Source organism: Oncorhynchus masou, chromosome 16, assembly GCF_036934945.1.
Source record: "Oncorhynchus masou masou isolate Uvic2021 chromosome 16, UVic_Omas_1.1, whole genome shotgun sequence".
Lineage (NCBI taxonomy): Eukaryota > Metazoa > Chordata > Actinopteri > Salmoniformes > Salmonidae > Oncorhynchus > Oncorhynchus masou.
The window spans coordinates 26,224,461-26,237,993 of NC_088227.1; the positions used below are offsets into that span (position 1 = coordinate 26,224,461).

At 44.1% G+C, this 13,533-nt stretch overlaps 1 protein-coding gene across 4 annotated transcripts in view; it reads left to right on the forward strand.

Moving 5' to 3' along the window:
- Positions 1-13,533, forward strand: part of LOC135557756 (SAM and SH3 domain-containing protein 1-like) — a 321,252-nt gene that overhangs the window by 171,092 nt on the left and 136,627 nt on the right. Inside the window, exon 1 of one of the 4 annotated variants that reach the window (XM_064991335.1) lies at positions 5,879-6,210. The exons of the other annotated variants lie outside the window; for them this stretch is intronic. The gene's annotated coding sequence lies outside the window, so the exon portion shown is untranslated. Of the gene's footprint in view, positions 1-5,878; positions 6,211-13,533 lie in introns of those variants that run through there. 4 annotated transcript variants of the gene reach the window in all.

Below are 13,533 nucleotides of genomic sequence, written 5' to 3' on the forward strand. Positions count from 1 at the left end.
GCCTGCTAACATGAATTTCTTTTAACTAGGGAAATGGTGTCATTTCTCTTGCAACAGAGTCAGGGTATATGCAGCAGTTTGGGCCGCCTGGCTCATTGCGAACTATGTGAAGACTATTTCGTCCTAGCAAAGACAACCAACTTCGCCAAACAGGGGATGATTGAACAAAAGCGCATTTACGAAAAAAAAGCCTTGCACGACTGTACCTAACCATAAACATCATGCCTTTCTTAAAATCAATACACAGAAGTATATATTTTTAAACCTGCATATTTAGCGAAAATAAATCCAGGTTAGCAGGCAATATTAACCAGGTGAAATTGTGTCACTTCTCTTGCGTTCATTGCGCGCAGAGTCAGGGTATATGCAACAGTTTGGGCCTCCTGGCTCGTTGCGAACTAATTTTCCAGAATTTTACGTAATTATGACATAACATTGAAGGTTGTGCAATGTAACAGTAATATTTAGACTCATGGATGCCACCCGTTAGATGAAATACGGAACGGTTCCTTTCGACCATCTTAATAACCGAAGGCTCGTATTTCTGTGTGTTATTATGTTATAATTAAGTCTATGATTTGATATTTGATAGAGCAGTCGGACTGAGCGATGGTAGGCACCAGCAGGCTCGAAAGCATTCATTCAAACAGCACTTTCGTGCATTTTGCCAGCAGCTCTTCGCAATGCTTCAAGCATTGCGCTGTTTATGGCTTCAAGCTTCAAGCCTCGCACCCGAGATTAGGTTGGTGTAACCGATGTGAAATGGCTAGCTAGTTAGCTGGGTGCGTGCTAATAGCATTTCAAACGTCACTTGCTCTGAGACTTGGAGTAGTTGTTCCCCTTGCTCTGCATGGGTAATGCTGCTTCGAGGGTGGCTGTTGTCGATGTGTTCCTGGTTCGAGCCCAGTTGGGAGCGAGGAGATGGACGGAAGCTATACTGTTACACTGGCAATACTAAAGTGCCTATAAGAACATCCAATAGTCAAAGGTATATGAAATACAAATCGGATAGAGAGAAATAGTCCTATAACCTAAAACGTCTTACCTGGGAATATTGAAGACTCATGTTAAAAGGAACCACCAGCTTTCATATGTTCTCATGTTCTGAGCAAGGAACTTAAACATTAGCTTTCTTACATGGCACATATTGCACTTTAACTTTCTTCTCCAACACTTCATTTTTGCATTATTTAAACCAAATTGAACATGTTTCATTATTTATTTAAGGCTAAATTGATTTTATTGATGTATTATATTAAGTTAAAATAAGTGTTCATTCAGTATTGTTGTAATTGTCATTATTACAAATAAATAAATAAAATGTCTGATTAATGTGTTTGTGTATATAATGTGTATGTGTTTGTGTATATGTTTATGTATATGTTTGTGTATGTGTTTGTGTATATGTATGTGTATGTGTTCGTGTATATGTATGTGTATGTGTATGTGTTTGTGTATATGTATGTGTATGTGTATGTGTTTGTGTTTGTGTATATGTATGTGTATGTGTTTGTGTATATGTACGGGCAGCAGGGTAGCCAAGTGGTTAGAGCATTGGACTAGTAACCGAAAGGTTGCAAGTTCAAATCCCCGAGTTGAAAAGGTACAAATCTGTCATTCTACCCCTGAACAGGCAGGTAACCCACTGTTCCTAGGCAGTCATTGAAAATAAGAATTTGTTCTTAACTGACTTGCCTAGTAAAATAAAGGTAAACATTTTTTTTAAATTTGTATATGTTTGTGTATATGTACAGTATGTGTATGTATCATTGTGTGTTTCTGTTTTCTCTTCCACTAACCCTCACCCTTCCATCCCTCCCTTCCTCAATTAAAACACTATCTATCTCTCTCTTTTTCTCTCTCTCTCTCCATCCCTACATCCTCTCCCCCTCTCTTTATTTCTCTCTCGCGCTCTCTCTGCTCATTTTCCATCCTAGTTAACAGATGGTGTGGGTAGCCCTGTCTCTGTCTCACCATGTCCGTGTGTGTGTGTGTGTGTGTGTGTGTGTGTGTGTGTGTGTGTGTGTGTGTGTGTGTGTGTGTGTGTGTGTGTGTGTGTGTGTGTGTGTGTGCGTGTGCGTGTGTGTGTGTGTGGTAGTCAGCCTCTGTGGTAATGATCAGTATTCAGTACCAGTCTCTGGTAACTGGCCAGTCTGGACAGCATGTTGGCCCCATAGACTCTGGAGAGATCTCTACTCTAGCAACTAGCTACCACTGCCTGTCTGCCTGTCTACCTGTCTGCCTCACTGCCTGCATGCTTGTCTGCCTCAGTGCCTCACTGCCTAGATGCTTGTCTGCCTCAGTGCCTCACTGCCTAGATGCTTGTCTGCCTCAGTGCCTCACTGCCTAGATGCTTGTCTGCCTCAGTGCCTCACTGCCTAGATGCTTGTCTGCCTCACTGCCTCACTGCCTAGATGCTTGTCTGCCTCAGTGCCTCACTGCCTAGATGCTTGTCTGCCTCAGTGCCTCACTGCCTGCCTGCCTGCCTCAGTGCCTCACTGCCTACATGCTTGTCTGCCTCAGTGCCTCACTGCCTAGATGCTTGTCTGCCTCAGTGCCTCACTGCCTAGATGCTTGTCTGCCTCAGTGCCTCACTGCCTAGATGCTTGTCTGCCTCAGTGCCTCACTGCCTGCCTGCCTGCCTGTCGGCTAGCTGGACTTGCAGCCTCCTTATGTGAAGTGTCTCCTCACTCAATGAGGGTAATCAAACACTCTCACAGACAGACAGACAGACAGACAGACAGACAGACAGACAGACAGACACTCCTTTGTCTGTCACTATTTCTCGAATAGATGGCTAGAGAGAGATTAGTCGATGAAAGTTGTACTTGTGTTGATCAGTTTTAATTTGTCTGCCCTGGCTGATCGTTAGCCTCAGGAGGAGTGTATGGTGCTCTGTGCTAAAAATAACCAAGTGCCCTATTTCCAACCTGTTGAATGACTGAGTGGAGTACCTGATGGGTTTGTGACATTAGTGTCTATAGCAGTTTCTGGTCAAACCCAACCCAAGTCCCACTATTATGGAAGAGAGAGAGTGTGATGATGGATGTTGAAGATGTTTTTTGAGGATTAACTACTTGGAATAACAGGTCCCTCATTTGATTTAGAGAATCCTATTTCTTCATAGATAACATAGTCTTATCTTTATGCAGAAGTGTGTTGCCTGGCAGGGAAAGTGTGGTGTGTCACAATTTGGCACCAAAATGAAAAATGATTTGGTTTTTAATTAGGCTAGCGGCTCTCAATTCCCCATATGAGGTCAGAGTCACACACACACACACACACTCTCTCTCTTTCTCTCGCACACACATACGCATACACACAGAGTGAGAGAGAGAAACAGAATCATGCTTAAAAAATACATTACGTGTGTCTCCCAGAGTTCTAGCAATTTGGTGCTCATTTAAAAGCAATAGGGTTTGAACAGCTTAGCACTAAATTCTCTACGTGCATTAGTGGTAGTAGTGTTAGCTCCAGTCACTGTTTTTCCTCCGCTATACTCTACATGAATGGTCATTTCAGTGTTGTACTCTTCTGTTCACTCAGTTCTTAATCCATGTCTGTGACCTCTGACCTATTCAAGCAAGCAGACCAAGTCACGCAAGAGTAGTTATCTGGTATTTATCTCTGTTTATTCTGTGAAGTCTCAGGCCAACATTTAGAACTTTCAGAAGAGAAGCTGGATAGAATGAGATGTTTTATGTGTCTGCCTGTGTGGGGACCATTGTAGTCCAGACTGTGTTTTATTATAAAGGTCCTATCAGTGTGTTTGACCTCAAGTTCATCTGAATTGATATCCAGTTCCTGGATTAGAGTCTGGATAGACAGGCTTTCATTATTTCTGAGGTATGTGTGAATCTCAAGACCACTGCCATCATGATTATTCCTGCTTCATGTGAGGGGAGGTTGGGAGCGGTTGGGGGGAGGTTTTGGGGGTGGTTGTGTGAGTGTATCAGAAATAGCCTCATAAGGTTATTCATCAAATAGACCAAAGTTCTGACTGGTCCTAAATCTGCTTTACATACACACAAGGTATGCTGTTTTCCAACCACTTAATCCAAATATGTTACCCACAGTAGTGTGTGGGTGTGTGTGTGTGTGTGTGTGTGTGTGTGTGTGTGTGTGTGTGTGTGTGTGTGTGTGTGTGTGTGTGTGTGTGTGTGTGTGTGTGTGTGTGTGCTTCTTTGTTAAATGTTTGCCGTTAGAGCTCCTTCCAGCATATTGACTGTTTGTAAATGTTGTGACAGCAGGTCTAAACAGGATACAGCAGTAGAGGTGTGGTGTGTGTCTATGTAGAGTTGTGGTGTGTGTCTATGTAGAGTTGTGGTGTGTGTCTATGTAGAGTTGTGGTGTGTGTCTATGTAGAGTTGTGGTGTGTGTCTATGTAGAGTTGTGGTGTGTGTCTATGTAGAGTTGCGGTGTGTGTCTATGTAGAGTTGTGGTGTGTGTCTATGTAGAGTTGTGGTGTGTGTCTATGTAGAGTTGTGGTGTGTGTCTATGTAGAGTTGTGGTGTGTGTCTATGTAGAGTTGTGGTGTGTGTCTATGTAGAGTTGTGGTGTGTGTCTATGTAGAGTTGCGGTGTGTGTCTATGTAGAGTTGTGGTGTGTGTCTATGTAGAGTTGCGGTGTGTGTCCACAACTGTCCTATATGACATAACTGATATGGTTCTAGTCTCCACAACTCTCTTATATGACATCACTGCTCTGGTTATAAACTCCATAACTGTGCCATATGACTTCACTGCTGTAGTTCTAGTCTCTATAATCATCCCATGTGACCTCACTGCTGTGGTGGATTGTGGGTCCTTAGGACTGTCAGTGAGTCTGCGTGATGCTGGGAGCCCCTTCCCTCCCAGGGGGTTCATAAGAAGAACAGGGGGGACTTCCAGGTCCTGTTTTAACTCTTTGTCTGACCTCCCTTGCCCTCTGTCTCCTTCCCCCCTCCCTCTCGTTGTATGTCTTTCTCTCGTTCCCTCTCTCCCATGGCCCCAAGGGGTCATCAGGCCCTCTATCATTCCAAAACGGGATGATGTTTTTTCTTATTTTTCTTCTTCTCCCAATTTAACAAATCTTAACCTCACTGAGTGACTCTTTCAAACCTTAACGTCACTGAGTGACTCTTTCAAATCTTAACCTCACTGAGTGACTCTTTCAAACCTTAACCTCACTGAGTGACTCATTCAAATCTTAACCTCCCTGAGTGACTCATTCAAATATTAACCTCACTGAGAGACTTATTCAAACCTTAACCTCACTGAGCGACTCTTTCAAATCTTAACCTCACTGAGTGACTCCTTCAACCCTTAACCTCACTGAGTGACTCTTTCAAATATTAACCTCACTGAGTGACTCATTCAAACATTAACCTCACTGAGTGACTCTTTCAAACCTTAACCTCACTGAGTGACTCTTTCAAATCTTAACCTCACTGAGTGACTCTTTCAAACATTAACCTCACTGAGTGACTCATTCAAATCTTAACCTCACTGAGTGTCTCATTTAAATGAGTGTTGCTTTTAGCTGAATCTGCGCTATTTAAAAATGAGCACCTTATTAAAAATGAACGCCAAAGGAGAGAGGGAGTAAGAGAGAGAGAGAGGGAGAAGGAGAGGGAGAAAATGAACGAGAGAGAGTTGGATAGTTGGAAGCAAGAACTTGTAGAGCCCTGTAATTTGGTTGTGATTCCATGACAGACAAATTACTCAATATGAATTTGTGGCAGGCAGCCCCAGTCAGTTCCTAGCACACAGCAGCCAGCTGGGCTGTGGGAGGATCTGGCCCTAGATCCGTTTTTAGTTTCTAGGTGGGGCCCTCTCTTTCTGTGTTACAACAGGAAAACACTAGTCACACTTACTGGACCGGACCTCGAAGAGAGGAGAGGAAAAGAGAGGGGACGTCCCACTCTGGGCTTTAAGCTGTGAGAGAAAGAGGGAGAGGGAGAGGGAGAGGGAGAGAGAGAGAGAGAGAGAGAGAGGGAGGAAAAGATAAACAGACAGTGGGGGTAAAGATACAGAGAAAGGGAGAGAGTGGCTGAGTTAAAGGAAGAATTAGCCTAGCCTAGCATGTAGCTAGCCTAGTCTACTGTACTCTACTTGTTCCTCATACTCTAAAAGAGGTACACACTGTTAGCAGGACAGTTACAGATAATTTCCTCTGAAACACTTCGACAGTTCGTGGCTCTGTTAGACTGTCCGCGGCTCTATTATAGTGGTGAGTACTTGTATCCTGTTTTGGTCTTTCTTTCATTTAATTTCAGGGGAAATCGTATCTCTTGTTTCATGTATTTGTATTGTCAAATATTTAAATGCTTTGGATGGAGAAATAATATAATTAAAGAGTTGTGAACAAAGTGAAAGAGAACTCACCAGAGGAGTTAAGTTACTATGAGGTCTTGTGTTGTCACTTTGAGACATGTAGAGAAATGTTTGCTTCAGACGTACATAAGGCGTTTCATGGTGAGTGTAACTGAGTTGGAATGAGATTATTGTTGGCTGAGCTGGTATTTTAACTGAAGCATGCCAGCCCCCCTCCGCTTTCTGATTGACTGACTGATGCTGCTGAGTCACGATGCTAGCTGATTTTCACTGCATTGCTCCATGCGCTGTATGTGTGTGTGTGTGTGTGTGTATGTTTGCTTATGCGTGTGTGCGTCTCCTGGTCCCTGCCTGCCTTCCTGCCTGTGTGTGTGTGCGTCTATACGTGTGTGTGTGTGTGTGTGTGTGTGTGTGTGTGTGTGTGTGTGTGTGTGTGTGTGTGTGTGTGTGTGTGTGTGTGTGTGTGTGTGTGTGTGTGTGTGTGTGTGTGTGTGTGTGTGTGTGTGTGTGTGTGTGTGTGTGTGTGTGTGTGTGTGTGTGTGTGTGTCAATAAGTGTGTGTGTGTGCATCTATACATGTATGTGTATCTATATGTGTGTGTGTGTCTGCCTCCATTAGCCATAATTAGCCCTTTACTCCTTCATTCTCCAGTACATGACAGGGTGAGTGGTGCCTCACATGTCTTCTCTGGAGCCAGACAGACAGATAGAGAGAGAGGGATGAAGAGAGAGAGGGATGGATGAAGGGATCAGGATCCATTACTATTTATCATCAGCCTCTGAAGCCTCTATTGATTTCCTTTTCCATTGAGTGAGAACAAAGCCTTGCTCCCAGAAAAGACCCAAATAAAGAATTGTGCTACATATCAGCACTGAATCTGAGCCTCGCAGCTGTTTATTGATCTCCTCTTCTCCCGGACAAGCACAAACACACACACACACACACACACACACACACACACACACACACACACACACACACACAGACTCTAGAAACACACACACTCACACAACACCACCACAGTGACACAAATGCACACACACACACAGAGTGAAGAACATACACACACACAACATAGAAACACACTCAAATAAGCATACACACATAGACACGGTCTGTCCTTGTTCACTAGAGGAGTGCCATTGTTCAGTGTGTGTGTGAGTGTGTGTTTGGAGGTGAGGGGCTTTGACAAATAGCTGTTTTGCTGAGGGAGAGTGGAGCTCTATATTCTCTCTCCACATTCTCTCTCCCTTTCTCCCTCTCCCTCTCTTTCTCTCTCTTCTCTATCTCTCTTTCTCTCTCCACCTCTCTTTCTCTCTCTCCCTCTCTTTCTCTCTCTCTCTCTCTTTCTCTCTCTTCCTCTGTTTCTCTTCCTGTCCGGATCTCTGGAGCCGGCATCTGGAACAGCGGTCAGCTGACAAGAAACAAGGGAGCGGAGGGAGGGAGGGGAAAGAGGGGAAGGAGCGATACAGGAGGGAAGGAGGTATGGAGCCAAAAACCTCCCAAGGTAGCTCCCCGAGCAGGCCTGCTTTATTGTATTGTACGGTCCCAGACCCAGTCCCAGTCCCAGACCCAGACCCAGTCCCAGACCCAGACCCAGTGTGTAGTGTTCTGTATGAAGGATATCTGAATCTATGGACAAAGAGCCTTCAGAACAAAGAAATAGACAGAGACAGAAATAGAGCTGAACAAACAGGCTTGATTTGAGCTCTTTAGCTGGGAGTTCTCATCGAGGGGAGGCAGGGGAAGCTCACAGGAACAACTGACAGGCTAAATCAGCTACCTACAGGCAGAGGGGGAGGTATATTGTTGGCACCGGGATGGAGCTACCCATGGCCCGAGGGGGGTCTGGAGGTAGATTGTAGTGAGTTGGCACAGTGATGTGAAGGAAGAGCTCCTCTGTTCTGTTCTGGTCTTCTCTGCCTGGGAGGTAATTAATGGAGTTTCAGCCGTCAAAGCCCTCTCTCTCTTTCTCACTCTCTTTCTCTCTCTCTTTCTCTCTCTCGCTGTAGTAGCTGTCTCTGCCAGTCAGACAGACTGTCTTTCTCCCTAGACTCTCTCTCCCTCCCCATCTCTTTCTCTCTGTTTTTCTCCTCTTTATTCTCTACTTTGTCGTCTTTATTCTCTAGTAGTCTGTCAAAGCGTTGCTATAGAGATAGACCTCTGAGCCCAATTCTCATGAGACACGTCAGCTCGTGTAGACTAGAGACCACTTCTCTCTCAGGGCTGGTGGACATTTGGGATTTGTTGACTTGTTTAAAGTATAATTTGTTGTGGATGAAACAAATGGAGACTCATGGCCTGCCTGTCTGCCTGTCAGTCAATGTGTTGTGGATGTGTCTACCTAATAGATGTGGACGGGCCAGATGTGAGCTCTGCAGAGGATCCGCTTAGCATTAGCTTTACAAAGCCAACACTTCCCTGTCTCTACAATGTGCCCTGCAATGGCTGATCCTAACCCTGTGAGCCTCTTTGTTCTGCCTATCCCCTCCGTCATGCAGTCATACCATCAGCAGAGCAGCTACACACACACACACACACACACACACACACACACACACACACACACACGTCCATCCCTTCGCGTTGTATGGTATGCACAGTGATGGGATTCCGAACAGAATGGAATCCGTTAATGAAAAGACAGAGATTCCAGTGTAGAGCCTGGGTGCTGTATTCAAAGCTTCAGCTCCCTATTACTGTGCCAACAGCAGAAAGCCCTGTGCTTTGTTTCAACAGCCCAGCTCTGAAAACTAACTATCCACTGGTCTGTGCCAGGCCAGGGCACAGCTCCACACTACCAACCGGTGAAGGATGGATGACATCATCAGCCGTCACGTTCGGCATGTCCTGCCTGGACACCCAGATTTACAGAGGAAGTGAGGAAACCTTTGTAACATCTGCTGCAGCCTTTCTGCTCTGTCACACCACCGATCATGTGACTGTATATGATCCCCCAGTCGTGTCTGTGAAGCAAGAGAAGAGAGAGACGGTGAACACCATCCCTCATTACATTAACGCCCACACTGGGGTTGTTTGACAGTCTTTTCTCAACTCCATATGTACATGTTTTACTGCTTTTTCTTGTGGGCCTCTTGTTACATTCTACATTTAAGTCATTCAGCAGATTATTTTATCCAGAGCGACTTACAGGAGCAATTAGGGTTAACTGCCTTGCTCAAGGGCACATCAACAGACTTTTCACCTAGTTGGCTCTGGGTTTCGAACCAGTGATCTTTCGAAATACTGGCCAAACGCTCTTAACCGCTAGGCTACATATCTGTTCGGGTTTTTTTGTGTGTGTGTGTGTGTGTGTGTGTGTGTGTGTGTGTGTGTGTGTGTGTGTGTGTGTGTGTGTGTGTGTGTGTGTGTGTGTGTGTGTGTGTGTGTGTGTGTGTGTGTGTGTGTGTGTGTGTGTGTGCGTGTGCGTGCGCGCGCCCGCAGTACATTGAGTATACAAGACATTAAGAACACCTTTTCTTTCCACCCAAAAGTGATAAAGCTGCCAGCTCTTAGCAAACTGTTGGAAAAAATTGTGCTATTTCTCTGTAAACAAATTGACAACAGACTTTCAGCATGCTTATAGAGAAGCGCACTCAACACTGACACAAATGACTGATGATCGGTTGTAAGATATTGATAATAAGAAGATTGTGGGAGCTATACTGTTAGATTTCAGTGCAGCGTCAATATTATTGACCATAACATGTTGCTGAGAATACTTCTGCCATTATCGTGGATTCAGAGCTATCTATCTAATAGAACTCAGAGTGTTTTCTTTAAGCGAAGCCTCTCTGATATCAAACATGTAGGGTGTTTTGTGCCGCAGGGTAGCTCTCTAGGCCCTCTACGCTTTTCTATTTTTACCAATGACCTGCTTGAACAAAGACTGTGTCCATATCTGCTGATGATTCAACCATATACACTACCATTCAAAAGTTTGGGGTCACTGAGGAATATCCTTGTTTTTGAAAGAAAAGCACATTTTTGGTGCATTAAAATAACATCAATTTTTTTTTTACCTTTATTTAACCAGGCAAGTCAGTTAAGAACAAATTCTTATTTTCAATGACGGCCTGGGAACAGTGGGTTAACTGCCTGTTCAGGGACAGAACGACAGATTTGTACCTTGTCAGCTCGGGGGTTTGAACTCGCAACCTTCCGGTTACTAGTCCAACGCTCTAACCACTAGGCTACGCTGCCGCCCCAAATTGATGAGAAATACAGTGTAGACATTGTTAATGTTGTAAATGACTACTGTAGCTGGAAACTGCTGATTTTTAATGGAATAGCTACATACAGAGGCCCATTACCAGCAACCATCAATCCTGTGTTCCAATGGCACATTGTGTTAGCTAATCCATGTGTATCATTTTAAAAGGCTAATTGATCATTAGAAAACCCTTTTGCAATTATGTTAGCACAGCTGAAAACTGTTGTACTGATTAAAGAAGCAATAAAACTGGCCTTCTTTAGACTAGTTGAGTATCAGCATTTGTGGGTTCGATTACAGGCTCATAATGGCTAGAAACAAATAACTTTCTTCTGAAACTCATCAGTCTATTTTTGATCTGAGAAATGAAGGCTTTTCCATGCGAGTAATTACCTAGAAACTGAAGATCTCGTACAACGCTGTGTACTACTCTCTTCACAAAACAGAGCAAACTGACTATAACAAGAATAGAAAGAGGAGTGGGAGGCCCTGGTGCACAACTGAGTCAGAGGACAAGTAGATTAGAGTGTCTAGTTGGAGAAACAGACGCCTCACAAGTCCTCAACCGGCAGCTTAATTAAATAGTACCTGCAAAACACCAGTCTCAACGTCAACAGTGAAGAGGCGACTCTGGGATGCTGACCTTCTAGGGATGGTGGCTCTGACACACACACTTACCCCACCAGACATGCCACTAGGGGTCTTTTCTCAGTCCCCAAATCCAGAACAAGCATAGTTTTTAAAAACAGATGAAGCAACACCTCACGGCACAGCGCCTCTCCCCTATTTGACCTAGATAGTTTGTGTGCATGTATTAATATGTAGGCTACGTGTGCCATTTTTTTTTAGAGAGAATGATTTATTTCAGCTTTTATTTCTTTCATCACATTTCCAGTGGGTCAGAAGTTTACATACACTCAATTAGTGTTTGTTAGCATTGCCTTTACATTGTTTAACTTGGGTCAAATGTTTTGGGTAGCCTTCCACAAGATTCCCACAATAAGTTGGGTGAATTTTGGCCCATTCCTCCTGACAGAGCTGGTGTAACTGAGTCATTTTTGTAGGCCTCCTTGCTTGCACACACTTTTTTAATTCTGCCCACACATTTTCTATAGGTTTGAGGTCAGGGCTTTGTGATGGCCACTCCAAAACCTTGACTTTGTTGTCATTAAGGCATTTTGCCACAACTTTGGAAGTATGCTTGGGGTCATTGTCCATTTGGAAGACCCATTTGCGACCAAGCTTTAACTTCCTGACTAATGTCTTGAGATGTTGCTTCAGTATATCCACATAGTTTTCCTTTCTCATGATGCTGTCTATTTTGTGAAGTGCAGCAGTCCATCCTGCAGCCAAGCACTCCCACAACATGATGCTGCCACCCACATGCTTCACGGTTGGAATGGTGTTCTTCGGCTTGCTAGCCTCCCCCTTTTTCCTTCAAACTCAACGATGGTCATTATGGCCAAACAGTTCTATTTTTTTCATCAGACCAGAGGACATTTCTCCAAAAAGTACAATCTTTGTCCCAATGTGCAGTTGCAAACCGTAGTCTGGCTTTTTTATGGCGGGTTTGGAGCAGTTGCTTCTTCCTTGCTGAGGGGCCTTTCAGGTTATGTCGATATAGGTCTCATTTTACTGTGGATACTTTTGTACCTGTTTCCTCCAGTATCTCCACAAGGTCCTTTGATGTTGTTCTGGGATTGATTTGCACTTTTTGCACCAAAGTACGTCCATCTCTAGGAGGCGTGTCTCCTTCCTGAGCGGTATGACGGCTGCGTGGTCCCATGGTGTTTATACTTGCGTACTATTGTTTGTACAGATGAATGTGGTACCTTCAAGCATTTGGAAATTGCTCAGAAGGATGAACCTGACTTGTGGAGGTCTACAGTTATTTTTCTGATTTCTTGGCTGATTTCTTTTGATTTTCCCATGATGTCAAGCAAAGAGGCACTGAGTTTGAAGGTAGGCCTTGAAATACATCCACAGCTACACATCCAATTGACTCAAATTATGTCAATTAGCCTATCAGAAGCTTCTGAAGCCATGACATAATTTTCTGGAATTTTCCAAGCTGTTTAAAGGCACAGTCAACTTAGTGTATGTAAACTTCTGACCCACTAGAATTGTTATACAGTGAATTATAAGTGAAATAATTTGTCACTCAACAATTGTTGTAAAAATTACTTGCATTACCCACAAAGTAGAAGTCCTAACCAAATTGCCAAAACTATAGTGTGTTAACAAGAATTTTGTGGAGTGGTTGAAAAATGAGTTTTAATGACTCCAACTTAAGTGTATGTAAACCTCCGACTTCAACTGTATGTAGTTCTGTCCTTGAGCTGTTCTTCTTTGTTAATGTTCTGTATCATGTCATGTTTTATGTTTTGTGTGGACCCCAGGAAGAGTAGCTGCTGCTTTCACAACAGCTAATGGGGATCATAATAAAATACTAAGACCCATTGAGACATGGAATGTGTGTGTGCGCCATTCTGAGGCTGAATGGGAAAGACAAACATGTCAGAGCCTTTGAACAGGATAGTAGGTGCCAGGAGCACCAGTTTGTGCCAAGAACTGCAACGCTCCTTGGTTTTTCAACACTCAACAGTGTCCCATGTATCAAGATTTTCCCATTTGACTGGAGCGCAGAGCGAGATTCCCAAAGGCTGGAGCGCCCACTTCAATTTCGCTCCAGGGGCAGCAGGGTAGCCTAGTGGTTAGCCTAGTGGTTAGCCTAGTGGTTAGCCTAGTGGTTAGCCTAGTGGTTAGCCTAGTGGTTAGCCTAGTGGTTAGCCTAGTGGTTAGCCTAGTGGTTAGCCTAGTGGTTAGCCTAGTGGTTAGCGTGTTGGGCTTGTAACCGGAAGGCTGCAAGGTCAAACTGGAAGGCTGCAAGTTCAAACCCCCGAGCTGACAAGGTACAAATCTGTCGTTCTGCCCCTGAACAGGCAGTTTCCCCACTGTTCCTAGGCCGTCATTGAAAATAAGAATTTGTTCTTAACTGACTTGCCT